This window comes from Ambystoma mexicanum, chromosome 4p (genome assembly GCF_040938575.1).
Source record: "Ambystoma mexicanum isolate Mex_15411 chromosome 4p, UKY_AmexF1_1, whole genome shotgun sequence".
NCBI lineage: Eukaryota > Metazoa > Chordata > Amphibia > Caudata > Ambystomatidae > Ambystoma > Ambystoma mexicanum.
This window is the reverse complement of record NC_090927.1, coordinates 617,472,636-617,498,656: the sequence shown is the minus strand read 5'-3', so window position 1 is coordinate 617,498,656 and position 26,021 is coordinate 617,472,636. Positions and strand designations below refer to the sequence as shown.

The window sequence follows — 26,021 nt, the reverse complement described above, 5'->3', positions numbered from 1 at the left end:
GAAGAAGACAGAAGAATTGCCATTTGTTGGCCATACCTATTAGGATTTAGGTCCTTTGAAGGCATAGGACATCATAGCCACGTCCTACAAGTGATATTTCTTCATGCAAATCATTTAAAATAAGAGGTTTTACCATCTCATGCGTAGAAACGAAACATTCTACAGTTCCAGCAGTCAACATCTTATTTAACAGTACAAGTGACATACATGGTATTTTCCACTCATACAGTTTAACAAGAAAATACTGTATTTTGCCATGATGTGCAGCCAGTATGTAGTGAAACTGACTTTCGCAACTCTCTTTCCCAAGACAGGCCAGAGAGTGACCCAGAAGTCCAGTTTTTCACACACTTCATAGTCATGAATTGTCTGCACATCTCAATTTGTCTTTATACATTTTCATGTTTGTATAACAATTGTAAACATTGCTTGTAGACACTAGAGGCATACTTGGCAATTACAAGGAAGTTCATTTCCATACTAGATTTCCTTTTCTTACTTTTATTTAACACTGTCCTAAGGTATCTTCTTTATTTTCTCTTGATTTTCAGATTTCTTCTCTTTTATGAATCAGATTACCTTTCACTTCATACCCTCATCCTGTTTCTGCAATAGGAAGAGTCACATTGGATTTTTGACTGAAACTCTCTACACTGAAAAATCTATCTGTATGTGCAGTGTGTATCCTGTCTTTTCCAAACACACCACAAAAGTTTACTTGTGTAAGTACACAAATTGATTGATTATTTTTGTAGAATGTCTTCATGAACTTTGTCAACTTTTTTATATCGCTCAACTCTAAAATGAACAATTTCCACTACACGTGAAAAGCCTTTGCAATGATTGCCTCTAAATTCTTTTTTTGCAAGAATGCATGAACACGTTCTGCTTTCACACTTCCCCTAAGATTTGGAAACATGCAAGAATGAAACATGTTTATGCACATTCATAATCATGTCTCAAAATTAAAGCAGTACTTGATTTTCCTTTTTTAAATGTCTCCTGTTTCTTCATCTGCTTAAAAGATGTTTATACACACTGTGTATTAATAGTCTTATTTGAAATTGGAGTGGTTCCAATGGGTTCAGTAGTTGACATGCTTCTCTCTCAAACTGTACATTTTCCCATGCATTCTCTTTGCAATACATTACAATATTACTCACATTACAGCTTTGTACAGAACATGAAACATCTGCCTCAACATTTTCAGGTATTGAAACTTTACCTCCCTCCAAATCTTTTCTGTTCTTCTGTGGTTTGAAGTCCATTTCTTTTTCAGGCATTCTTGATCTATACTGCAGAAAAAAAGAACATAAGTAATACTTAATCTTCCAGACAAATGTACACACATATAAAACATTTACAATGATATCAGTGTAAATTATGCATTCCAAACTGTAGTTAACCAACAGAATAAAATGATTCTTAATACTGGTAACTGTACAAAGTATAGGAGCTAATAGCGGTTAGATATGGTAACCACAAAATACTATAGTTCCAAAATAAAATATAACATTTGTGTATTATACCGATTTTTCACTCTTCCTGTTGTTAAGTAATTATTTAATGCCACCTGTAGGACACAGATAATATCTTGCAACAGATGTAGGTGGCAATTATTATATAAAAAGGGATACATATCTGAGACATACTGTTTGTTTGTATATTGACCCCTTCATGCTCCATACAAATCGCTGTACCCATTCACAACCACTAACTACCACTATCCATTCAAAATTCATCTCCCTGGTAAGTCTTTCCACTCAATCCTTCTTTCATCAGACACAATCCTGTGCTTACTGATCACACTCAATATATATACTTGAAAGCAAGATGTTACCTTGACCAAAGCTTTAATGCATTCTATTTACAGAACAGCTCAGACTCAAGCCTTTCTGTGAAAGTGAGAACATATATAACTCTACTTCCATTCAGGATATCTTCTGAAATCCATTAGCATTCTTACACACAAGATAAAGGCCTTGCAACCTCCAACTTTCAGTATGTTGTTGCATACAACTCACACAATCCCTCAACATTCACTGTACAAGCTAAGGCTGATTTCAGCAAAATATATGACAACAACAGGTTGCAGATCCCCACATATATGTATTGGATTGTTGCAATTAATTCCTATTGTATACCCATGGAGTGGCTTGCACCTCAGGTTATAGACATTTCAGGACATCTAGTAACAACAAGTAGGGCCTGATTCATGGAATTCTTTGCACATTTCAAAGTGACTTTGCACTGCTGAAAAGTGATTTTGCACTGAAACAAACCCTGATTCATGGAACTGTGCAAAGTGTATTTTTGCTGTGCAAAGTCCATGCAAAGTCATGTTGTGCTGCAAAAATGACTATGGACTGACTTTGCACTGCAAAAATACACTTTGCATAGTTCCATGAATCAGTTTTTCCATATTGGATTGTTGTAATCCATCCTATTAAATATCATTGGATTGACATGCGCCTTATATTATACAAGTCTCAGAAGCTACTTATACCACTTATTTATTCTTTTCATAACATGATGTGTGCTAATGATAGTAAATTAGTATCAATAGTAAGGAAGCATTACAAATTCCACCAGTTTTGACTGTTGAGTAACCTTGTGAAATGCAGTTGTTAGCTATTGCCATACTGGTATTAAGTTGGCCATTGATGGTATCATCAGCAAAATGGTACAAGTACCTCAACATGATATAGCAGTGGCTAGTTAATATCTACTAGTTATACATATTCGAAAACTGCTTTGCCATTGATGCTTTTTTATTTACTGTATACTGTATATAAAAATGCCCAACATCCCTATGGGGTCCAGCTGCTGTATACATCAGCATAAAGAAGACACCCCCATAGGTTTCCAAAGTACATGCTCCAAACCATACAAGCATGGCATGGAATGTGTTAAATTATAATTAAATCTTCCCTGACAGATTCCCATTTTGTGCAGGAACTCATTAGATGTGGGAACAATTCTTACCATTCACACATACTAACAACTGTTCAGAATAACAGTTACATCCTTCCCAACATGCAAGTGACCTATCAGTAGAACAGCCTTCAATAAAACACATTCATAATTAAAATACTGTGACTGCAGTCTATGCATCAATGATACCATTTTACTACATCACAATCTAGTACTTGCAAAGTTTGGTGAGGTTTGGTAAAGGGGGTTAAAGTGATAGGGTGAATCCCAACATGCCTTTTTTTCCCATAGACTGCATGGAGAAAAATGTTTGCGCACGCCTACAGCCCAAACCGCTGGACGGATTTTCACCAAATTTACGGCATGAGCACCGGCTTGGTCCCTAAAGTGTGCTTTTGTAAATTGGTGAAAATCCATCCAGTATTTTTTTTGAAACGATCAAAATGTGGGTTTCACAAAAATTGAGATATCTATGTCCGCTCCATGGACACACTTCCCTTTCGCTCCGCAGACATGACACTGATTGGATAATCGGCTAGCGTCATGTCCGCGGACACGTGACGTGTTCACTGATTGGTTGGGGTGAAGCGTGAGGTGCGTCACATTCTTTTGATGTGCCCGCCATATTGGACAGCGCGGCGTAGAAGTGAGCATAAATCCAATTTTGAGAAGTGTGTTGGTGTGTAGGAGAGCTTGGAGAGGTTGGGGGAGTAAGATATGGGTCAAATGATGTATTTTGTTAGGTGTGAGAAGGCTGTGATTTGTTTGCAGAGTCCACGGTCACCGCAGTGGTCCGCGGACATACTAAACACTGGGCGCACTACTGGTTATTTTACTTTACTATGATGTTGGTTTTGGGTCATTAGTAGAGCATTGGGTGAAGAGGCTATGTATTGAAGAGTTTGTGAGTTGGTTGTAATTATTATTTTAGAATGTTAATTGAAGTGGATAGGTTTTCAGGAGGATGTGTTATGTTTTTGGGTTGTGGTCATTTGGTTTTTTCTATGGGTGTATTATGCTGCGGTGGTTGTGGCCAGGGCCTAGAGTCTTGGATGCATGGCCATGCACCCAAGACTCCAGGCCCTGGACACAACTACCACAGCATAACACATCAATGCTACCAAATATTTTGACTGTGGTATGCGGGCTGCTTAGGGGATATGTTTTCAAAAATGTGAGTACTGATTGTCAGTAGTGTAATAGTGTTTATATGATAGTGAGATGATGTGTGTTAGTTCGTTTGTTGGATTGTGTTCAGAATGTTGGTATTGAAGACTGTAGGCATTTTGGGTTGTATTTATTGGTGAGGTGTTCGTTTGCATGGCTGTGTTATGTTGCAGTGTTTGTGAGTGTAATTATTATATACTTACTGTTTCCTTTGTTGAGGCTGTATGTTAAGTTTTGGCCAGGCCATGCAGTCAAGATTGTAGTGTTTGGCAACAAGCACTGCAGCATAAGATACCCATGGAAGCAAACATTTTGGATTGTGGTCTATGGTCAGGAGTTTGCTTGAATGGGTGTATTATGCTGTGCTGTTTGTTCAATCATTATATACTTACTGTTTCACTTTTTGTGGTTGTATGCAGTTTTTTCATGACATGGGTAGTTGGAGCAGACATTTTCTTTCAATCACTGTGATAAAAGAAAAAAACACATGTTAGTGTAGGTAGTTTATAATGAGTGTTGCATTGCATAGTACACATTTCTGTATTTTGTCGACCCTCATAGTTAGTACTTTAGAAGTACTATAGTTCAAACCAGTGTACTGTGCAATTTGCTCAGTTTCTGTGTTTGTTCATTAGTTCATTGGGTCTGTGGGAAAAAGAATCTATGCTGGATTAAAAAAAAAACTTTCTACGTTGTGGTACAATATATTTCTTTCATTGCTTTCACTAGGAGGAATTGAATAGGTGTATGTTTTTTGATTTGGAAGTGGTGGTACTATTGTTGCAATTAGATTGGTGTATTCTATTTGTTTATTCCTTTTTCTATTTTAGTGGTATTCATCTATCTGTAGGCTTGTTGCAGATTTTTGGGGCAGTTAGATACATGTTGGCGTATTCTAACTGTGCATAGTTTTAAAGTCACAATTTTGTTTTTGTTCATACACAGATTAGTTATTCAATTTTGGTTTTAAGAATATTAAGTAAGTGTTTACAAGATTTGCTGGTAATCTCTATTTTAGAGTAATGGTAGTATCATTACATTCAAACCATCCACAATTCTATTTTTTATATGCAGTGTTTTGACCTGCATTGGTTGTGGCTCCTGCGTGGTAGATTATAGCTATAGTTGTGAAGGTTTTCTTACCACGTGATACTTGACCATGTGTTAATACAGTCAGCTTGCAGTTGTTTTTGGTGCCATCTGCATTGTAACTTAAAAGCATTACTATTACGTATTTACTATGTGTTTGTATCTGTAAGGTGGAGTAATTATCGGAATTGCAGGTAGTACATAATCTGTTATGGTTTGCATTTTGTACAAGTTGTTGAAATAGAATGGATTCACAGTTAGGTATGGATACATATACGAAGCGTTCAATTGCAACATCTTCTTGTGCGACATGGCTAAAAAGTGTGCATGTATGTTTACACATGTATGAAATCTGGAAGATTTCATCTATAGGTAGGTTTTTGTTTTCTAGTACTTGTAGTAAGTACATTAGAAATTCTTGTGGATCTTCTTGTGTATTTATAGTAAATTTGACCATTCCAGCACAGTGGTCAAATTCATGCCTTATAAGTGTTGTCAGTATTGTTGGTTGCATTTCTATGAAGGACTAACATTTGCAAACACAATTGGTCTGTCCTGCATAAGTAAATGTTGTCAATAATTGGTGGCAATTGGAATAGAATACTGATTGCTACGTTTGCGTAGAAATTTACAACAGTTGTATTTGAAAATTTGAATGGACCTGACAGTTCTGTGTCCAAGTAATTTGTTCGGAGTGCACATTGTTTCTTTGAAGTGGTAGTGGACTTTGTTTGTGTAGTATATTCTTCTTTGGTTATGGTCCTTGATGAAGTAATTTCTTTTAATTTGTTTGGAGGAATTGCTGTGAGATCCTGCATAATTTGAGAGTGAAGTAGTTTCTTTTACAAAGTTTTGCTTTTTGCGGAACAGGATCAGTTTTTAGATGGGGGGTGTAGAGTGAACGCAGTCTATTGTATTCTACAAAGCAAGGAATATCAGCATTTACTTTACTTGCATCAAAGTTGATTAGAAATAGTCTGTCAAGTGTACATCAGCGTGGTAGTGTTACATAGCTCATGTCTTCTTTAAACACTGTGCTACCAATATCTACCAATGCTTTATCTAGGATAAGACCTTGTGATTTGTGAATGGTGACTGCGTATGCTAGAGTTAGAGAAAATTGTTCTCTGCGTACATACATGTCTTTGAAAATAAGGAAGCGGGCTGTTGAGCATCCTATTCTTTTAACTTCTGATAGTTTGTCAAAGAGAATATTGACAAACTGAATGTTGTTGTTAAGTGGGTATGTTTGAAAGCCAACAGTACCAAGTGCTCCATTAACTAGTCCTTGGTCCACGTCAAGGTTACGTTTAAGCATTACTCTACAGTTTAAAGATAATTTTACTATTTTCTCCAACCAGCTGTGTTATAGATAGCGTTTTCTAATGTATTTAGGCTTGTTGACACATCAGTAGTATCATACCATGTACATCCAGTTTGTCCGTGGTGCAAATTTGAAGTATTGGTTGCATTTCTCTTTTTAAAATTGTTTCATTAAATTTTGATCATCTTGGCATCAAGGACATACAGTTTTAATTTGTGTGTGCTAATTGTTCCATGACATCAGTAGCACATGTGTTATGGCCGTAGAGTACATTGATGTGCCTGGTTTTCAATATAGATTGTGCTTCTTGAGATAGTACACCGAATCTCAAACATTTTCAAAATGTTGGCGTATGTCAGGTCTGCAGACTGACGCATGTTTTCAGTTAAAATCTCTGTATTGGAAATGTTGCCAAAGGTTGAGATTTCTTATGCTGCCAAGAGTTTTACGGCATAGTTTGTACCCTAAAGTTTTAAAAATAGCTTCACCTTTAACCCTTTAAGTGCCATGGGTATTTCTCCCCAGTGCCAGAGCCTTTTTTGGTGATTTTGGTATGTGGCCATTCAATGGCTTGTAACTTTTTTGTTACATGAGATATCTCGGCCAAATTTGGCTCCTTTTCTTCCCACATGTAGGTGGTCGTAACGCCACCCAGGAATCCCAGGTTGCTGTAGGGGGGTGAGAGAAAATAAGGAAAATGTGCGAAAATTTTGGGTTTTTTCAAAAAATGCCAATAAAATGATGCACAAAGAAGCCTGTGGTTTTTTCCTTGTAAGAGCTAGGAACAAATGGTTTGCTGTGCTGAGTTCCCCAATGTGTTGGCTTTCAGGAACAGGTTGAGTGGAAATGGAAAAAAATTATTTTGATGGGGATATCAACCGTTTTGTGAGAGGTAGGCGATTTTTGCCATTTTTGCCAATTGGACATGCATGGACGGAATGGAAGAAAAGGGCAGGAAAGCCAAATTGGAGGACAGAAAGGCATATATTTCTGAAAAGTAGACAAAATTCCAAGTTTAGGAAGGGGTGATTTGTATAGGTCAGGCAACAACTAGGTAGGGGAAACTGCCATCGAATGGGGGAAAAGCGGGAAAATGACTGAAAAAAACGGTATGTGTTGGACATGGTTGGCTTGGTACGGCAATGGCTTCTATGAATTTTGAGAAAAGCAATGCTCCGCTACATTCCCCCGACTCTTGCAGTTAGGAGAGCATACCATTTTTGTAGTGTTTGTACAAAACAAGCAATACCACAAGCCAAACACTGAGCCATGGTACACAGGAGTTTTACGCTCACGGCCTGACCAGACGCACTTAGCATGTGTAAATTGGGAAAACCAATGTGGTGAGGAACGGCAGCCATACATTTTTTGAAAGAGCACAGGCAGACCTTTTCAAGGGTAGGTGACTTGTGCAGGTTACAAAAGTGTATGGTGGCTAAAGCAGCGACTAAATGTAGGTCACATTTGGGAAAAGAAAGGGTTGTGAGACAAAGGGCTCCAGCAAATGGGTGAAAACGTTAAGAAAACCACACAAACACAACACATGGCCTACCGTCCCGCGTTCCCACAGGTGTCCCGATGAAAACGGTACCTCACATGTGTGGGTGCACCTACCTGGCCGCCAAGGGGAAAGCCCAAAACACAAGTAACCCCAAGTCTGTTTTCACACCGGAAATGTCACACTCTCCCATCATACAGATATGGGCCTCGGGTGTCCAAGCCACCGAGGAAAACAGGGAACCCCATGCATTTCCGAAAAGAGGACACCCGTGGGAATCCGCAGAGGTATGATATGCCCAAATTGCCCCAGAATTTATTACCCAGACACCCCTGCAAAGTCCGAAATGTGGGGAAAAAAACGCTTTTTCCGCACATTTCGCTCGACGCACCCATCGAAACGCGCCCCCAACAACACATGGCCTACCGTCCCGCGTTCCCACAGGTGTCCCGATGAAAACGGTACCTCACATGTGTGGGTGCACCTACCTGGCCGCCAAGGGGAAAGCCTAAAACACAAGTAACCCCAAGTCTGTTTTCACACCGGAAATGTCACACTCTCACATCATACAGATATGGGCCTCGGGTGTCCAAGCCACCAAGGAAAACAGGGAACCCCATGCATTTCCGGAAAGAGGACACCCGTGGGAATCCGCAGAGGTATGATATGCCCAAATCGCCCCAGAATTTATTACCCAGACACCCCCGCAAAGTCCGAAATGTGGGGAAAAATACGCATTTTCCTCACATTTCGCCCGACTCACCCATCGAAACACGCCCCCAACAACACATGGCCTACCGTCCCGCGTTCCCACAGGTGTCCCGATGAAAACGGTACCTCACATGTGTGGGTGCACCTACCTGGCCGCCAAGGGGAAAGCCTAAAACACAAGTAACCCCAAGTCTGTTTTCTGAGGGAAAACTCAGACATTCTGCCGACCGGCACAATGTACAGATATGGGCCTCGGGTGTCCAAGCCACCGAGGAAAACAGGGAATCCCATGCATTTCCGAAAAGAGGACACCCGTGGGAATCCGCAGAGGTATGATATGCCCAAATTGCCCCAGAATGTATTACCCAGACACCCCTGCAAAGTCCGAAATGTGGGGAAAAAAACGCTTTTTCCGCACATTTCGCTCGACGCACCCATCGAAACACGCCCCCAACAACACATGGCCTACCTTCACGCGTTCCCACAGGTGTCCCGATGAAAACGGTACCTCACATGTGTGGGTGCACCTACCTGGCCGCCAAGGGGAAAGCCTAAAACACAAGTAACCCCAAGTCTGTTTTCACACCGGAAATGTCACACTCTCACATCATACAGATATGGGCCTCGGGTGTCCAAGCCACCAAGGAAAACAGGGAACCCCATGCATTTCCGGAAAGAGGACACCCGTGGGAATCCGCAGAGGTATGATATGCCCAAATCGCCCCAGAATTTATTACCCAGACACCCCCGCAAAGTCCGAAATGTGGGAAAAAATACGCATTTTCCTCACATTTCGCTCGACTCACCCATCGAAACACGCCCCCAACAACACATGGCCTACCGTCCCGCGTTCCCACAGGTGTCCCGATGAAAACGGTACCTCACATGTGTGGGTGCACCTACCTGGCCGCCAAGGGGAAAGCCTAAAACACAAGTAACCCCAAGTCTGTTTTCAGAGGGAAAACTCAGACATTCTGCCGACCGGCACAATGTACAGATATGGGCCTCGGGTGTCCAAGCCACCGAGGAAAACAGGGAACCCCATGCATTTCCGAAAAGAGGACACCCGTGGGAATCCGCAGAGGTATGATATGCCCAAATTGCCCCAGAATTTATTACCCAGACACCCCTGCAAAGTCCGAAATGTGGGGAAAAAAATGCTTTTTCCGCACATTTCGCTCGACGCACCCATCGAAACACGCCCCCAACAACACATGGCCTACCGTCACGCGTTCCCACAGGTGTCCCGATGAAAACGGTACCTCACATGTGTGGGTGCACCTACCTGGCCGCCAAGGGGAAAGCCTAAAACACAAGTAACCCCAAGTCTGTTTTCACACCGGAAATGTCACACTCTCACATCATACAGATATGGGCCTCGGGTGTCCAAGCCACCAAGGAAAACAGGGAACCCCATGCATTTCCGGAAAGAGGACACCCGTGGGAATCCGCAGAGGTATGATATGCCCAAATCGCCCCAGAATTTATTACCCAGACACCCCCGCAAAGTCCGAAATGTGGGAAAAAATACGCATTTTCCTCACATTTCGCTCGACTCACCCATCGAAACACGCCCCCAACAACACATGGCCTACCGTCCCGCGTTCCCACAGGTGTCCCGATGAAAACGGTACCTCACATGTGTGGGTGCACCTACCTGGCCGCCAAGGGGAAAGCCTAAAACACAAGTAACCCCAAGTCTGTTTTCAGAGGGAAAACTCAGACATTCTGCCGACCGGCACAATGTACAGATATGGGCCTCGGGTGTCCAAGCCACCGAGGAAAACAGGGAACCCCATGCATTTCCGAAAAGAGGACACCCGTGGGAATCCGCAGAGGTATGATATGCCCAAATTGCCCCAGAATTTATTACCCAGACACCCCTGCAAAGTCCGAAATGTGGGGAAAAAAACGCTTTTTCCGCACATTTCGCTTGACGCACCCATCGAAACACGCCCCCCACAACACATGGCCTACCGTCACGCGTTCCCACAGGTGTCCCGATGAAAACGGTACCTCACATGTGTGGGTGCACCTACCTGGCCGCCAAGGGGAAAGCCTAAAACACAAGTAACCCCAAGTCTGTTTTCACACCGGAAATGTCACACTCTCACATCATACAGATATGGGCCTCGGGTGTCCAAGCAACCAAGGAAAACAGGGAACCCCATGCATTTCCGGAAAGAGGACACCCGTGGGAATCCGCAGAGGTATGATATGCCCAAATCGCCCCAGAATTTATTACCCAGACACCCCTGCAAAGTCCGAAATGTGGGAAAAAATACGCATTTTCCTCACATTTCGCTCGACTCACCCATCGAAACACGCCCCCAACAACACATGGCCTACCGTCCCGCGTTCCCACAGGTGTCCCGATGAAAACGGTACCTCACATGTGTGGGTGCACCTACCTGGCCGCCAAGGGGAAAGCCTAAAACACAAGTAACCCCAAGTCTGTTTTCAGAGGGAAAACTCAGACATTCTGCCGACCGGCACAATGTACAGATATGGGCCTCGGGTGTCCAAGCCACCGAGGAAAACAGGGAACCCCATGCATTTCCGAAAAGAGGACACCCGTGGGAATCCGCAGAGGTATGATATGCCCAAATTGCCCCAGAATTTATTACCCAGACACCCCTGCAAAGTCCGAAATGTGGGGAAAAAAACGCTTTTTCCGCACATTTCGCTCGACGCACCCATCGAAACACGCCCCCAACAACACATGGCCTACCGTCACGCGTTCCCACAGGTGTCCCGATGAAAACGGTACCTCACATGTGTGGGTGCACCTACCTGGCCGCCAAGGGGAAAGCCTAAAACACAAGTAACCCCAAGTCTGTTTTCACACCGGAAATGTCACACTCTCACATCATACAGATATGGGCCTCGGGTGTCCAAGCCACCAAGGAAAACAGGGAACCCGATGCATTTCCGGAAAGAGGACACCCGTGGGAATCCGCAGAGGTATGATATGCCCAAATCGCCCCAGAATTTATTACCCAGACACCCCCGCAAAGTCCGAAATGTGGGAAAAAATACGCATTTTCCTCACATTTCGCTCGACTCACCCATCGAAACACGCCCCCAACAACACATGGCCTACCGTCCCGCGTTCCCACAGGTGTCCCGATGAAAACGGTACCTCACATGTGTGGGTGCACCTACCTGGCCGCCAAGGGGAAAGCCTAAAACACAAGTAACCCCAAGTCTGTTTTCACACCGGAAATGTCACACTCTCACATCATACAGATATGGGCCTCGGGTGTCCAAGCCACCAAGGAAAACAGGGAACCCCATGCATTTCCGGAAAGAGGACACCCGTGGGAATCCGCAGAGGTATGATATGCCCAAATCGCCCCAGAATTTATTACCCAGACACCCCCGCAAAGTCCGAAATGTGGGAAAAAATACGCATTTTCCTCACATTTCGCTCGACTCACCCATCGAAACACGCCCCCCACAACACATGGCCTACTGTCCCGCGTTCCCACAGGTGTCCCGATGAAAACGGTACCTCACATGTGTGGGTGCACCTACCTGGCCGCCAAGGGGAAAGCCTAAAACACAAGTAACCCCAAGTCTGTTTTCAGAGGGAAAACTCAGACATTCTGCCGACCGGCACAATGTACAGATATGGGCCTCGGGTGTCCAAGCCACTGAGGAAAACAGGGAACCCCATGCATTTCCGAAAAGAGGACACCCGTGGGAATCCGCAGAGGTATGATATGCCCAAATTGCCCCAGAATTTATTACCCAGACACCCCTGCAAAGTCCGAAATGTGGGGAAAAAAACGCTTTTTCCGCACATTTCGCTCGACGCACCCATCGAAACACGCCCCCAACAACACATGGCCTACCGTCCCGTGTTCCCACAGGTGTCCCGATGAAAATGGTACCTCACATGTGTGCGTGCACCTATCTGGCTGCCAAGGGGAAAGCCTAAAACACAAGTAACCCCAAGTCTGTTTTCACACCGGAAATGTCACACTCTCACATCATACAGATATGGGCCTGGGGTGTCCAAGCCACCAAGGAAAACAGGGAACCCCATGCATTTCCGGAAAGAGGACACCCGTGGGAATCCGCAGAGGTATGATATGCCCAAATCGCCCCAGAATTTATTACCCAGACACCCCCGCAAAGTCCGAAATGTGGGAAAAAATACGCATTTTCCTCACATTTCGCTCGACTCACCCATCAAAACACGCCCCCCACAACACATGGCCTACCGTCCCGCGTTCCCACAGGTGTCCCGATGAAAACGGTACCTCACATGTGTGGGTGCACCTACCTGGCCGCCAAGGGGAAAGCCTAAAACACAAGTAACCCCAAGTCTGTTTTCACACCGGAAATGTCACACTCTCACATCATACAGATATGGGCCTCGGGTGTCCAAGCCACCGAGGAAAACGGGGAACCCCATGCATTTTCGAAAAGAGGACACCCGTGGGAATCCGCACAGGTGTGATTTGCACCCATCGCCCCAGATTTTTTTACCCAGACAGCCCTGCAAAGTCGGAAATGTGGGGAAAAAAACGCTTTTTCCGCACATTTCGCTCGCCACACCCATCGAAACACGCCCCCCACAACACATGGCCTACCGTCACGCGTTCCCACAGGTGTCCCGATGAAAACGGTACCTCACATGTGTGGGTGCACCTACCTGGCCGCCAAGGGGAAAGCCTAAAACACAAGTAACCCCAAGTCTGTTGGCAGAGGGAAATCTCAGACATTCTGCCGACCTGCGCAACTTACAGATATGGGCCTCGGGTGTCCAAGCCACCGAGGAAAACAGGGAACCCCATGCATTTTCGAAAAGAGGACACCCGTGGGAATCCGCAGGGGTGTGATTTGCGCCCATCGCCCCAGATTTTTTTACCCAGACAGCCCTGCAAAGTCGGAAATATGGGGAAAAAAAACGCTTTTTCCGCACATTTCGCTCGCCGCACCCATCGAAACACGCCCCCCACAACACATGGCCTACCGTCACGCGTTCCCACAGGTGTCCCGATGAAAACGGTACCTCACATGTGTGGGTGCACCTACCTGGCCGCCAAGGGGAAAGCCTAAAACACAAGTAACCCCAAGTCTGTTGGCAGAGGGAAATCTCAGACATTCTGCCGACCGGCGCAACTTACAGATATGGGCCTCGGGTGTCCAAGCCACCGAGGAAAACAGGGAACCCCATGCATTTTCGAAAAGAGGACACCCGTGGGAATCCGCAGAGGTGTGATTTGCGCCCATCGCCCCAGATTTTTTTACCCAGACAGCCCTGCAAAGTCGGAAATGTGGGGAAAAAACCGCTTTTTCCGCACATTTCACTCGCCGCACCCATCGAAACACGCCCCCCACAACACGTGGCCTACCGTCCCGCGTTCCCACAGGTGTCCCGATGAAAACGGTACCTCACATGTGTGGGTGCACCTACCTGGCCGCCAAGGGGAAAGCCTAAAACACAAGTAACCCCAAGTCTGTTGTCAGAGGGAAATCTCAGACATTCTGCCGACCGGCGCAACTTACAGATATGGGCCTCGGGTGTCCAAGCCACCGAGGAAAACAGGGAACCCCATGCATTTTCGAAAAGAGGACACCCGTGGGAATCCGCAGAGGTGTGATTTGCGCCCATCGCCCCAGATTTTTTTACCCAGACAGCCCTGCAAAGTCGGAAATGTGGGGAAAAAACCGCTTTTTCCGCACATTTCGCTCGCCGAACCCGTCGAAACGCGCCCCCCACAACACGTGGCCTACCGTCCCGCGTTCCCACAGGTGTCCCGATGAAAACGGTACCTCACATGTGTGGGTGCACCTACCTGGCCGCCAAGGGGAAAGCCTAAAACACAAGTAACCCCAAGTCTGTTGTCCATTCTGCCGACCGGCGCAACTTACAGATATGGGCCTCGGGTGTCCAAGCCACCGAGGAAAACAGGGAACCCCATGCATTTTCGAAAAGAGGACACCCGTGGGAATCCGCAGAGGTGTGATTTGCGCCCATCGCCCCAGATTTTTTTACCCAGACAGCCCTGCAAAGTCGGAAATGTGGGGAAAAAAACGCTTTTTCCGCACATTTCACTCGCCGCACCCATCGAAACACGCCCCCCACAACACGTGGCCTACCGTCCCGCGTTCCCACAGGTGTCCCGATGAAAACGGTACCTCACATGTGTGGGTGCACCTACCTGGCCGCCAAGGGGAAAGCCTAAAACACAAGTAACCCCAAGTCTGTTGTCAGAGGGAAATCTCAGACATTCTGCCGACCGGCGCAACTTACAGATATGGGCCTCGGGTGTCCAAGCCACCGAGGAAAACAGGGAACCCCATGCATTTTCGAAAAGAGGACACCCGTGGGAATCCGCAGAGGTGTGATTTGCGCCCATCGCCCCAGACTTTTTTACCCAGACAGCCCTGCAAAGTCGGAAATGTGGGGAAAAAAACGCTTTTTCCGCACATTTCACTCGCCGCACCCATCGAAACACGCCCCCCACAACACGTGGCCTACCGTCCCGCGTTCCCACAGGTGTCCCGATGAAAACGGTACCTCACATGTGTGGGTGCACCTACCTGGCCGCCAAGGGGAAAGCCTAAAACACAAGTAACCCCAAGTCTGTTGTCAGAGGGAAATCTCAGACATTCTGCCGACCGGCGCAACTTACAGATATGGGCCTCGGGTGTCCAAGCCACCGAGGAAAACAGGGAACCCCATGCATTTTCGAAAAGAGGACACCCGTGGGAATCCGCAGAGGTGTGATTTGCGCCCATCGCCCCAGACTTTTTTACCCAGACAGCCCTGCAAAGTCGGAAATGTGGGGACAAAACCGCTTTTTCCGCACATTTCGCTCGCCGCACCCGTCGAAACGCGCCCCCCACAACACGTGGCCTACCGTCCCGCGTTCCCACAGGTGTCCCGATGAAAACGGTACCTCACATGTGTGGGTGCACCTACCTGGCCGCCAAGGGGAAAGCCTAAAACACAAGTAACCCCAAGTCTGTTGTCAGAGGGAAATCTCAGACATTCTGCCGACCGGCGCAACTTACAGATATGGGCCTCGGGTGTCCAAGCCACCGAGGAAAACAGGGAACCCCATGCATTTTCGAAAAGAGGACACCCGTGGGAATCCGCAGAGGTGTGATTTGCGCCCATCGCCCCAGACTTTTTTACCCAGACAGCCCTGCAAAGTCGGAAATGTGGGGAAAAAACCGCTTTTTCCGCACATTTCACTCGCCGCACCCATCGAAACACGCCCCCCACAACACGTGGCCTACCGTCCCGCGTTCCCACAGGTGTCCCGATGAAAACGGTACCTCACATGTGTGGGTGCACCTACCTGGCCGCCAAGGGGAAAGCCTAAAACACAAGTAACCCCAAGTCTGTTGTCAGAGGGAAATCTCAGACATTCTGCCGACCGGCGCAACTTACAGATATGGGCCTCGGGTGTCCAAGCCACCGAGGAAAACAGGGAACCCCATGCATTTTCGAAAAGAGGACACCCGTGGGAATCCGCAGAGGTGTGATTTGCGCCCATCGCCCCAGACTTTTTTACCCAGACAGCCCTGCAAAGTCGGAAATGTGGGGACAAAACCGCTTTTTCCGCACATTTCGCTCGCCGCACCCGTCGAAACGCGCCCCCCACAACACGTGGCCTACCGTCCCGCGTTCCCACAGGTGTCCCGATGAAAACGGTACCTCACATGTGTGGGTGCACCTACCTGGCCGCCAAGGGGAAAGCCTAAAACACAAGTAACCCCAAGTCTGTTGTCAGAGGGAAATCTCAGACATTCTGCCGACCGGCGCAACTTACAGATATGGGCCTCGGGTGTCCAAGCCACCGAGGAAAACAGGGAACCCCAGGCATTTTCGAAAAGAGGACACCCGTGGGAATCCGCAGAGGTGTGATTTGCGCCCATCGCCCCAGATTTTTTTACCCAGACAGCCCTGCAAAGTCGGAAATGTGGGGAAAAAACCGCTTTTTCCGCACATTTCGCTCGCCGCACCCGTCGAAACGCGCCCCCCACAACACGTGGCCTACCGTCCCGCGTTCCCACAGGTGTCCCGATGAAAACGGTACCTCACATGTGTGGGTGCACCTACCTGGCCGCCAAGGGGAAAGCCTAAAACACAAGTAACCCCAAGTCTGTTGTCAGAGGGAAATCTCAGACATTCTGCCGACCGGCGCAACTTACAGATATGGGCCTCGGGTGTCCAAGCCACCGAGGAAAACAGGGAACCCCATGCATTTTCGAAAAGAGGACACCCGTGGGAATCCGCAGAGGTGTGATTTGCGCCCATCGCCCCAGATTTTTTTACCCAGACAGCCCTGCAAAGTCGGAAATGTGGGGAAAAAAACGCTTTTTCCGCACATTTCACTCGCCGCACCCATCGAAACACGCCCCCCACAACACGTGGCCTACCGTCCCGCGTTCCCACAGGTGCCCCGATGAAAACGGTACCTCACATGTGTGGGTGCACCTACCTGGCCGCCAAGGGGAAAGCCTAAAACACAAGTAACCCCAAGTCTGTTGTCAGAGGGAAATCTCAGACATTCTGCCGACCGGCGCAACTTACAGATATGGGCCTCGGGTGTCCAAGCCACCGAGGAAAACAGGGAACCCCATGCATTTTCGAAAAGAGGACACCCGTGGGAATCCGCAGAGGTGTGATTTGCGCCCATCGCCCCAGACTTTTTTACCCAGACAGCCCTGCAAAGTCGGAAATGTGGGGAAAAAACCGCTTTTTCCGCACATTTCACTCGCCGCACCCATCGAAACACGCCCCCCACAACACGTGGCCTACCGTCCCGCGTTCCCACAGGTGTCCCGATGAAAACGGTACCTCACATGTGTGGGTGCACCTACCTGGCCGCCAAGGGGAAAGCCTAAAACACAAGTAACCCCAAGTCTGTTGTCAGAGGGAAATCTCAGACATTCTGCCGACCGGCGCAACTTACAGATATGGGCCTCGGGTGTCCAAGCCACCGAGGAAAACAGGGAACCCCATGCATTTTCGAAAAGAGGACACCCGTGGGAATCCGCAGAGGTGTGATTTGCGCCCATCGCCCCAGACTTTTTTACCCAGACAGCCCTGCAAAGTCGGAAATGTGGGGACAAAACCGCTTTTTCCGCACATTTCGCTCGCCGCACCCGTCGAAACGCGCCCCCCACAACACGTGGCCTACCGTCCCGCGTTCCCACAGGTGTCCCGATGAAAACGGTACCTCACATGTGTGGGTGCACCTACCTGGCCGCCAAGGGGAAAGCCTAAAACACAAGTAACCCCAAGTCTGTTGTCCATTCTGCCGACCGGTGCAACTTACAGATATGGGCCTCGGGTGTCCAAGCCACCGAGGAAAACAGGGAACCCCATGCATTTTCGAAAAGAGGACACCCGTGGGAATCCGCAGAGGTGTGATTTGCGCCCATCGCCCCAGATTTTTTTACCCAGACAGCCCTGCAAAGTCGGAAATGTGGGGAAAAAACCGCTTTTTCCGCACATTTCACTCGCCGCACCCATCGAAACACGCCCCCCACAACACGTGGCCTACCGTCCCGCGTTCCCACAGGTGTCCCGATGAAAACGGTACCTCACATGTGTGGGTGCACCTACCTGGCTGCCAAGGGGAAAGCCTAAAACACAAGTAACCCCAAGTCTGTTGTCAGAGGGAAATCTCAGACATTCTGCCGACCGGCGCAACTTACAGATATGGGCCTCGGGTGTCCAAGCCACCGAGGAAAACAGGGAACCCCATGCATTTTCGAAAAGAGGACACCCGTGGGAATCCGCAGAGGTGTGATTTGCGCCCATCGCCCCAGATTTTTTTACCCAGACAGCCCTGCAAAGTCGGAAATGTGGGGAAAAAACCGCTTTTTCCGCACATTTCACTCGCCGCACCCATCGAAACACGCCCCCCACAACACGTGGCCTACCGTCCCGCGTTCCCACAGGTGTCCCGATGAAAACGGTACCTCACATGTGTGGGTGCACCTACCTGGCCGCCAAGGGGAAAGCCTAAAACACAAGTAACCCCAAGTCTGTTGTCAGAGGGAAATCTCAGACATTCTGCCGACCGGCGCAACTTACAGATATGGGCCTCGGGTGTCCAAGCCACCGAGGAAAACAGGGAACCCCAGGCATTTTCGAAAAGAGGACACCCGTGGGAATCCGCAGAGGTGTGATTTGCGCCCATCGCCCCAGATTTTTTTACCCAGACAGCCCTGCAAAGTCGGAAATGTGGGGAAAAAACCGCTTTTTCCGCACATTTCGCTCGCCGCACCCGTCGAAACGCGCCCCCCACAACACGTGGCCTACCGTCCCGCGTTCCCACAGGTGTCCCGATGAAAACGGTACCTCACATGTGTGGGTGCACCTACCTGGCCGCCAAGGGGAAAGCCTAAAACACAAGTAACCCCAAGTCTGTTGTCAGAGGGAAATCTCAGACATTCTGCCGACCGGCGCAACTTACAGATATGGGCCTCGGGTGTCCAAGCCACCGAGGAAAACAGGGAACCCCAGGCATTTTCGAAAAGAGGACACCCGTGGGAATCCGCAGAGGTGTGATTTGCGCCCATCGCCCCAGATTTTTTTACCCAGACAGCCCTGCAAAGTCGGAAATGTGGGGAAAAAACCGCTTTTTCCGCACATTTCGCTCGCCGCACCCGTCGAAACGCGCCCCCCACAACATGTGGCCTACCGTCCCGCGTTCCCACAGGTGTCCCGATGAAAACGGTACCTCACATGTGTGGGTGCACCTACCTGGCCGCCAAGGGGAAAGCCTAAAACACAAGTAACCCCAAGTCTGTTGTCCATTCTGCCGACCGGCGCAACTTACAGATATGGGCCTCGGGTGTCCAAGCCACCGAGGAAAACAGGGAACCCCATGCATTTTCGAAAAGAGGACACCCGTGGGAATCCGCAGAGGTGTGATTTGCGCCCATCGCCCCAGATTTTTTTACCCAGACAGCCCTGCAAAGTCGGAAATGTGGGGAAAAAAACGCTTTTTCCGCACATTTCACTCGCCGCACCCATCGAAACACGCCCCCCACAACACGTGGCCTACCGTCCCGCGTTCCCACAGGTGTCCCGATGAAAACGGTACCTCACATGTGTGGGTGCACCTACCTGGCCGCCAAGGGGAAAGCCTAAAACACAAGTAACCCCAAGTCTGTTGTCAGAGGGAAATCTCAGACATTCTGCCGACCGGCGCAACTTACAGATATGGGCCTCGGGTGTCCAAGCCACCGAGGAAAACAGGGAACCCCATGCATTTTCGAAAAGAGGACACCCGTGGGAATCCGCAGAGGTGTGATTTGCGCCCATCGCCCCAGACTTTTTTACCCAGACAGCCCTGCAAAGTCGGAAATGTGGGGAAAAAACCGCTTTTTCCGCACATTTCACTCGCCGCACCCATCGAAACACGCCCCCCACAACACGTGGCCTACCGTCCCGCGTTCCCACAGGTGTCCCGATGAAAACGGTACCTCACATGTGTGGGTGCACCTACCTGGCCGCCAAGGGGAAAGCCTAAAACACAAATAACCCCAAGTCTGTTGTCAGAGTGAAATCTCAGACATTCTGCCGACCGGCGCAACTTACAGATATGGGCCTCGGGTGTCCAAGCCACCGAGGAAAACAGGGAACCCCATGCATTTTCGAAAAGAGGACACCCGTGGGAATCCGCAGAGGTGTGATTTGCGCCCATCGCCCCAGACTTTTTTACCCAGACAGCCCTGCAAAGTCGGAAATGTGGGGACAAAACCGCTTTTTCCGCACATTTCGCTCGCCGCACCCGTCGAAACGCGCCCCCCACAACACGTGGCCTACCGTCCCGCGTTCCCACAGGTGTCCCGATGAAAACGGTACCTCACATGTGTGGGTGCACCTACCTGGCCGCCAAGGGGAAAGCCTAAAACACAAGTAACCCCAAGTCTGTTGTCCATTCTGCCGACCGGCGCAACTTACAGATATGGGCCTCGGGTGTCCAAGCCACCGAGGAAAACAGGGAACCCCATGCATTTTCGAAAAGAGGACACCCGTGGGAATCCGCAGAGGTGTGATTTGCGCCCATCGCCCCAGATTTTTTTACCCAGACAGCCCTGCAAAGTCGGAAATGTGGGGAAAAAACTGCTTTTTCCGCACATTTCACTCGCCGCACCTATCGAAACACGCCCCCCACAACACGTGGCCTACCGTCCCGCGTTCCCACAGGTGTCCCGATGAAAACGGTACCTCACATGTGTGGGTGCACCTACCTGGCCGCCAAGGGGAAAGCCTAAAACACAAGTAACCCCAAGTCTGTTGTCAGAGGGAAATCTCAGACATTCTGCCGACCGGCGCAACTTACAGATATGGGCCTCGGGTGTCCAAGCCACCGAGGAAAACAGGGAACCCCATGCATTTTCGAAAAGAGGACACCCGTGGGAATCCGCAGAGGTGTGATTTGCGCCCATCGCCCCAGATTTTTTTACCCAGACAGCCCTGCAAAGTCGGAAATGTGGGGAAAAAAACGCTTTTTCCGCACATTTCACTCGCCGCACCCATCGAAACACGCCCCCCACAACACGTGGCCTACCGTCCCGCGTTCCCACAGGTGTCCCGATGAAAACGGTACCTCACATGTGTGGGTGCACCTACCTGGCCGCCAAGGGGAAAGCCTAAAACACAAGTAACCCCAAGTCTGTTGTTCATTCTGCCGACTGGCGCAACTTACAGATATGGGCCTCGGGTGTCCAAGCCACCGAGGAAAACAGGGAACCCCATGCATTTTCGAAAAGAGGACACCCGTGGGAATCCGCAGAGGTGTGATTTGCGCCCATCGCCCCAGATTTTTTTACCCAGACAGCCCTGCAAAGTCGGAAATGTGGGGAAAAAACCGCTTTTTCCGCACATTTCACTCGCCGCACCCATCGAAACACGCCCCCCACAACACGTGGCCTACCGTCCCGCGTTCCCACAGGTGTCCCGATGAAAACGGTACCTCACATGTGTGGGTGCACCTACCTGGCCGCCAAGGGGAAAGCCTAAAACACAAGTAACCCCAAGTCTGTTGTCAGAGGGAAATCTCAGACATTCTGCCGACCGGCGCAACTTACAGATATGGGCCTCGCGTGTCCAAGCCACCGAGGAAAACAGGGAACCCCATGCATTTTCGAAAAGAGGACACCCGTGGGAATCCGCAGAGGTGTGATTTGCGCCCATCGCCCCAGATTTTTTTACCCAGACAGCCCTGCAAAGTCGGAAATGTGGGGAAAAAACCGCTTTTTCCGCACATTTCGCTCGCCGCACCCGTCGAAACGCGCCCCCCACAACACGTGGCCTACCGTCCCGCGTTCCCACAGGTGTCCCGATGAAAACGGTACCTCACATGTGTGGGTGCACCTACCTGGCCGCCAAGGGGAAAGCCTAAAACACAAGTAACCCCAAGTCTGTTGTCCATTCTGCCGACCGGCGCAACTTACAGATATGGGCCTCGGGTGTCCAAGCCACCGAGGAAAACAGGGAACCCCATGCATTTTCGAAAAGAGGACACCCGTGGGAATCCGCAGAGGTGTGATTTGCGCCCATCGCCCCAGATTTTTTTACCCAGACAGCCCTGCAAAGTCGGAAATGTGGGGAAAAAAACGCTTTTTCCGCACATTTCACTCGCCGCACCCATCGAAACACGCCCCCCACAACACGTGGCCTACCGTCCCGCGTTCCCACAGGTGTCCCGATGAAAACGGTACCTCACATGTGTGGGTGCACCTACCTGGCCGCCAAGGGGAAAGCCTAAAACACAAGTAACCCCAAGTCTGTTGTCAGAGGGAAATCTCAGACATTCTGCCGACCGGCGCAACTTACAGATATGGGCCTCGGGTGTCCAAGCCACCGAGGAAAACAGGGAACCCCATGCATTTTCGAAAAGAGGACACCCGTGGGAATCCGCAGAGGTGTGATTTGCGCCCATCGCCCCAGACTTTTTTACCCAGACAGCCCTGCAAAGTCGGAAATGTGGGGAAAAAAACGCTTTTTCCGCACATTTCACTCGCCGCACCCATCGAAACACGCCCCCCACAACACGTGGCCTACCGTCCCGCGTTCCCACAGGTGTCCCGATGAAAACGGTACCTCACATGTGTGGGTGCACCTACCTGGCCGCCAAGGGGAAAGCCTAAAACACAAGTAACCCCAAGTCTGTTGTCAGAGGGAAATCTCAGACATTCTGCCGACCGGCGCAACTTACAGATATGGGCCTCGGGTGTCCAAGCCACCGAGGAAAACAGGGAACCCCATGCATTTTCGAAAAGAGGACACCCGTGGGAATCCGCAGAGGTGTGATTTGCGCCCATCGCCCCAGACTTTTTACCCAGACAGCCCTGCAAAGTCGGAAATGTGGGGAAAAAACCGCTTTTTCCGCACATTTCACTCGCCGCACCCATCGAAACACGCCCCCCACAACACGTGGCCTACCGTCCCGCGTTCCCACAGGTGTCCCGATGAAAACGGTACCTCACATGTGTGGGTGCACCTACCTGGCCGCCAAGGGGAAAGCCTAAAACACAAGTAACCCCAAGTCTGTTGTCAGAGGGAAATCTCAGACATTCTGCCGACCGGCGCAACTTACAGATATGGGCCTCGGGTGTCCAAGCCACCGAGGAAAACAGGGAACCCCATGCATTTTCGAAAAGAGGACACCCGTGGGAATCCGCAGAGGTGTGATTTGCGCCCATCGCCCCAGACTTTTTTACCCAGACAGCCCTGCAAAGTCGGAAATGTGGGGACAAAACCGCTTTTTCCGCACATTTCGCTCGCCGCACCCGTCGAAACGCGCCCCCCACAACACGTGGCCTACCGTCCCGCGTTCCCACAGGTGTCCCGATGAAAACGGTACCTCACATGTGTGGGTGCACCTACCTGGCCGCCAAGGGGAAAGCCTAAAACACAAGTAACCCCAAGTCTGTTGTCCATTCTGCCGACCGGCGCAACTTACAGATATGGGCCTCGGGTGTCCAAGCCACCGAGGAAAACAGAGTACCCCATGCATTTTCGAAAAGAGGACACCCGTGGGAATCCGCAGAGGTGTGATTTGCGCCCATCGCCCCAGATTTTTTTACCCAGACAGCCCTGCAAAGTCGGAAATGTGGGGAAAAAACCGCTTTTTCCGCACATTTCACTCGCCGCACCCATCGAAACACGCCCCCCACAACACGTGGCCTACCGTCCCGCGTTCCCACAGGTGTCCCGATGAAAACGGTACCTCACATGTGTGGGTGCACCTACCTGGCCGCCAAGGGGAAAGCCTAAAACACAAGTAACCCCAAGTCTGTTGTCAGAGGGAAATCTCAGACATTCTGCCGACCGGCGCAACTTACAGATATGGGCCTCGGGTGTCCAAGCCACCGAGGAAAACAGGGAACCCCAGGCATTTTCGAAAAGAGGACACCCGTGGGAATCCGCAGAGGTGTGATTTGCGCCCATCGCCCCAGATTTTTTTACCCAGACAGCCCTGCAAAGTCGGAAATGTGGGGAAAAAACCGCTTTTTCCGCACATTTCGCTCGCCGCACCCATCGAAACGCGCCCCCCACAACACGTGGCCTACCGTCCCGCGTTCCCACAGGTGTCCCGATGAAAACGGTACCCACGGGTGTCCTCTTTTCGAAAATGCATGGGGTTCCCTGTTTTCCTCGGTGGCTTGGACACCCGAGGCCCATATCTGTAAGTTGCGCCGGTCGGCAGAATGTCTGAGATTTCCCTCTGACAACAGACTTGGGGTTACTTGTGTTTTAGGCTTTCCCCTTGGCGGCCAGGTAGGTGCACCCACACATGTGAGGTACCGTTTTCATCGGGACACCTGTGGGAACGCGGGACGGTAGGCCACGTGTTGTGGGGGGCGCGTTTCGATGGGTGCGGCGAGCGAAATGTGCGGAAAAAGCGTTTTTTTCCCCACATTTCTGACTTTGCAGGGCTGTCTGGGTAAAAAAATCTGGGGCGATGGGCGCAAATCACACCTCTGCGGATTCCCACGGGTGTCCTCTTTTCGAAAATGCATGGGGTTCCCTGTTTTCCTCGGTGGCTTGGACACCCGAGGCCCATATCTGTAAGTCGCGCCGGTCGGCAGAATGTCTGAGATTTCCCTCTGACAACAGACTTGGGGTTACTTGTGTTTTAGGCTTTCCCCTTGGCGGCCAGGTAGGTGCACCCACACATGTGAGGTACCGTTTTCATCGGGACACCTGTGGGAACGCGGGACGGTAGGCCATGTGTTGTGGGGTGCGCGTTTCGATGGGTGCGGCGAGCGAAATGTGCGGAAAAAGCGTTTTTTTCCCCACATTTCCGACTTTGCAGGGCTGTCTGGGTAAAAAAATCTGGGGCGATGGGCGCAAATCACACCTCTGCGGATTCCCACGGGTGTCCTCTTTTCGAAAATGCCTGGGGTTCCCTGTTTTCCTCGGTGGCTTGGACACCCGAGGCCCATATCTGTAAGTTGCGCGGCTCGGCAGAATGTCTGAGATTTCCCTCTGCCAACAGACTTGGGGTTACTTGTGTTTTAGGCTTTCCCCTTGGCGGCCAGGTAGGTGCACCCACACATGTGGGGTACCGTTTTCATCGGGACACCTGTGGGAACGCGGGACGGTAGGCCACGTGTTGTGGGGGGCGCGTTTCGATGGGTGCGGCGAGCGAAATGTGCGGAAAAAGCGTTTTTTTCCCCACATTTCCGACTTTGCAGGGCTGTCTGGGTAAAAAAATCTGGGGCGATGGGCGCAAATCACACCTCTGCGGATTCCCACGGGTGTCCTCTTTTCGAAAATGCATGGGGTTCCCTGTTTTCCTCGGTGGCTTGGACACCCGAGGCCCATATCTGTAAGTTGCGCCGGTCGGCAGAATGGACAACAGACTTGAGGTTACTTGTGTTTTAGGCTTTCCCCTTGGCGGCCAGGTAGGTGCACCCACACATGTGAGGTACCGTTTTCATCGGGACACCTGTGGGAACGCGGGACAGTAGGCCATGTGTTGTGGGGGGCGCGTTTCGATGGGTGCGGCGAGCGAAATGTGCGGAAAAAGCGTTTTTTTCCCCACATTTCCGACTTTGCAGGGCTGTCTGGGTAAAAAAATCTGGGGCGATGGGCGCAAATCACACCTCTGCGGATTCCCACGGGTGTCCTCTTTTCGAAAATGCCTGGGGTTCCCTATTTTCCTCGGTGGCTTGGACACCCGAGGCCCATATCTGTAAGTTGCGCGGCTCGGCAGAATGTCTGAGATTTCCCTCTGCCAACAGACTTGGGGTTACTTGTGTTTTAGGCTTTCCCCTTGGCGGCCAGGTAGGTGCACC

General features: G+C 49.6%; 1 protein-coding gene across 5 annotated transcripts in view; it reads left to right on the top strand.

The window, feature by feature from the left end:
* Nucleotides 1–26,021, top strand: part of KHDRBS2 (KH RNA binding domain containing, signal transduction associated 2) — a 2,055,883-nt gene that overhangs the window by 1,598,816 nt on the left and 431,046 nt on the right. For all 5 annotated transcript variants that reach the window (XR_011260416.1, XR_011260414.1, XR_011260412.1 and 2 more), the window contains one exon: nt 552–722. The gene's annotated coding sequence lies outside the window, so the exon portion shown is untranslated. The remainder of the gene's footprint in view (nt 1–551; nt 723–26,021) is intronic.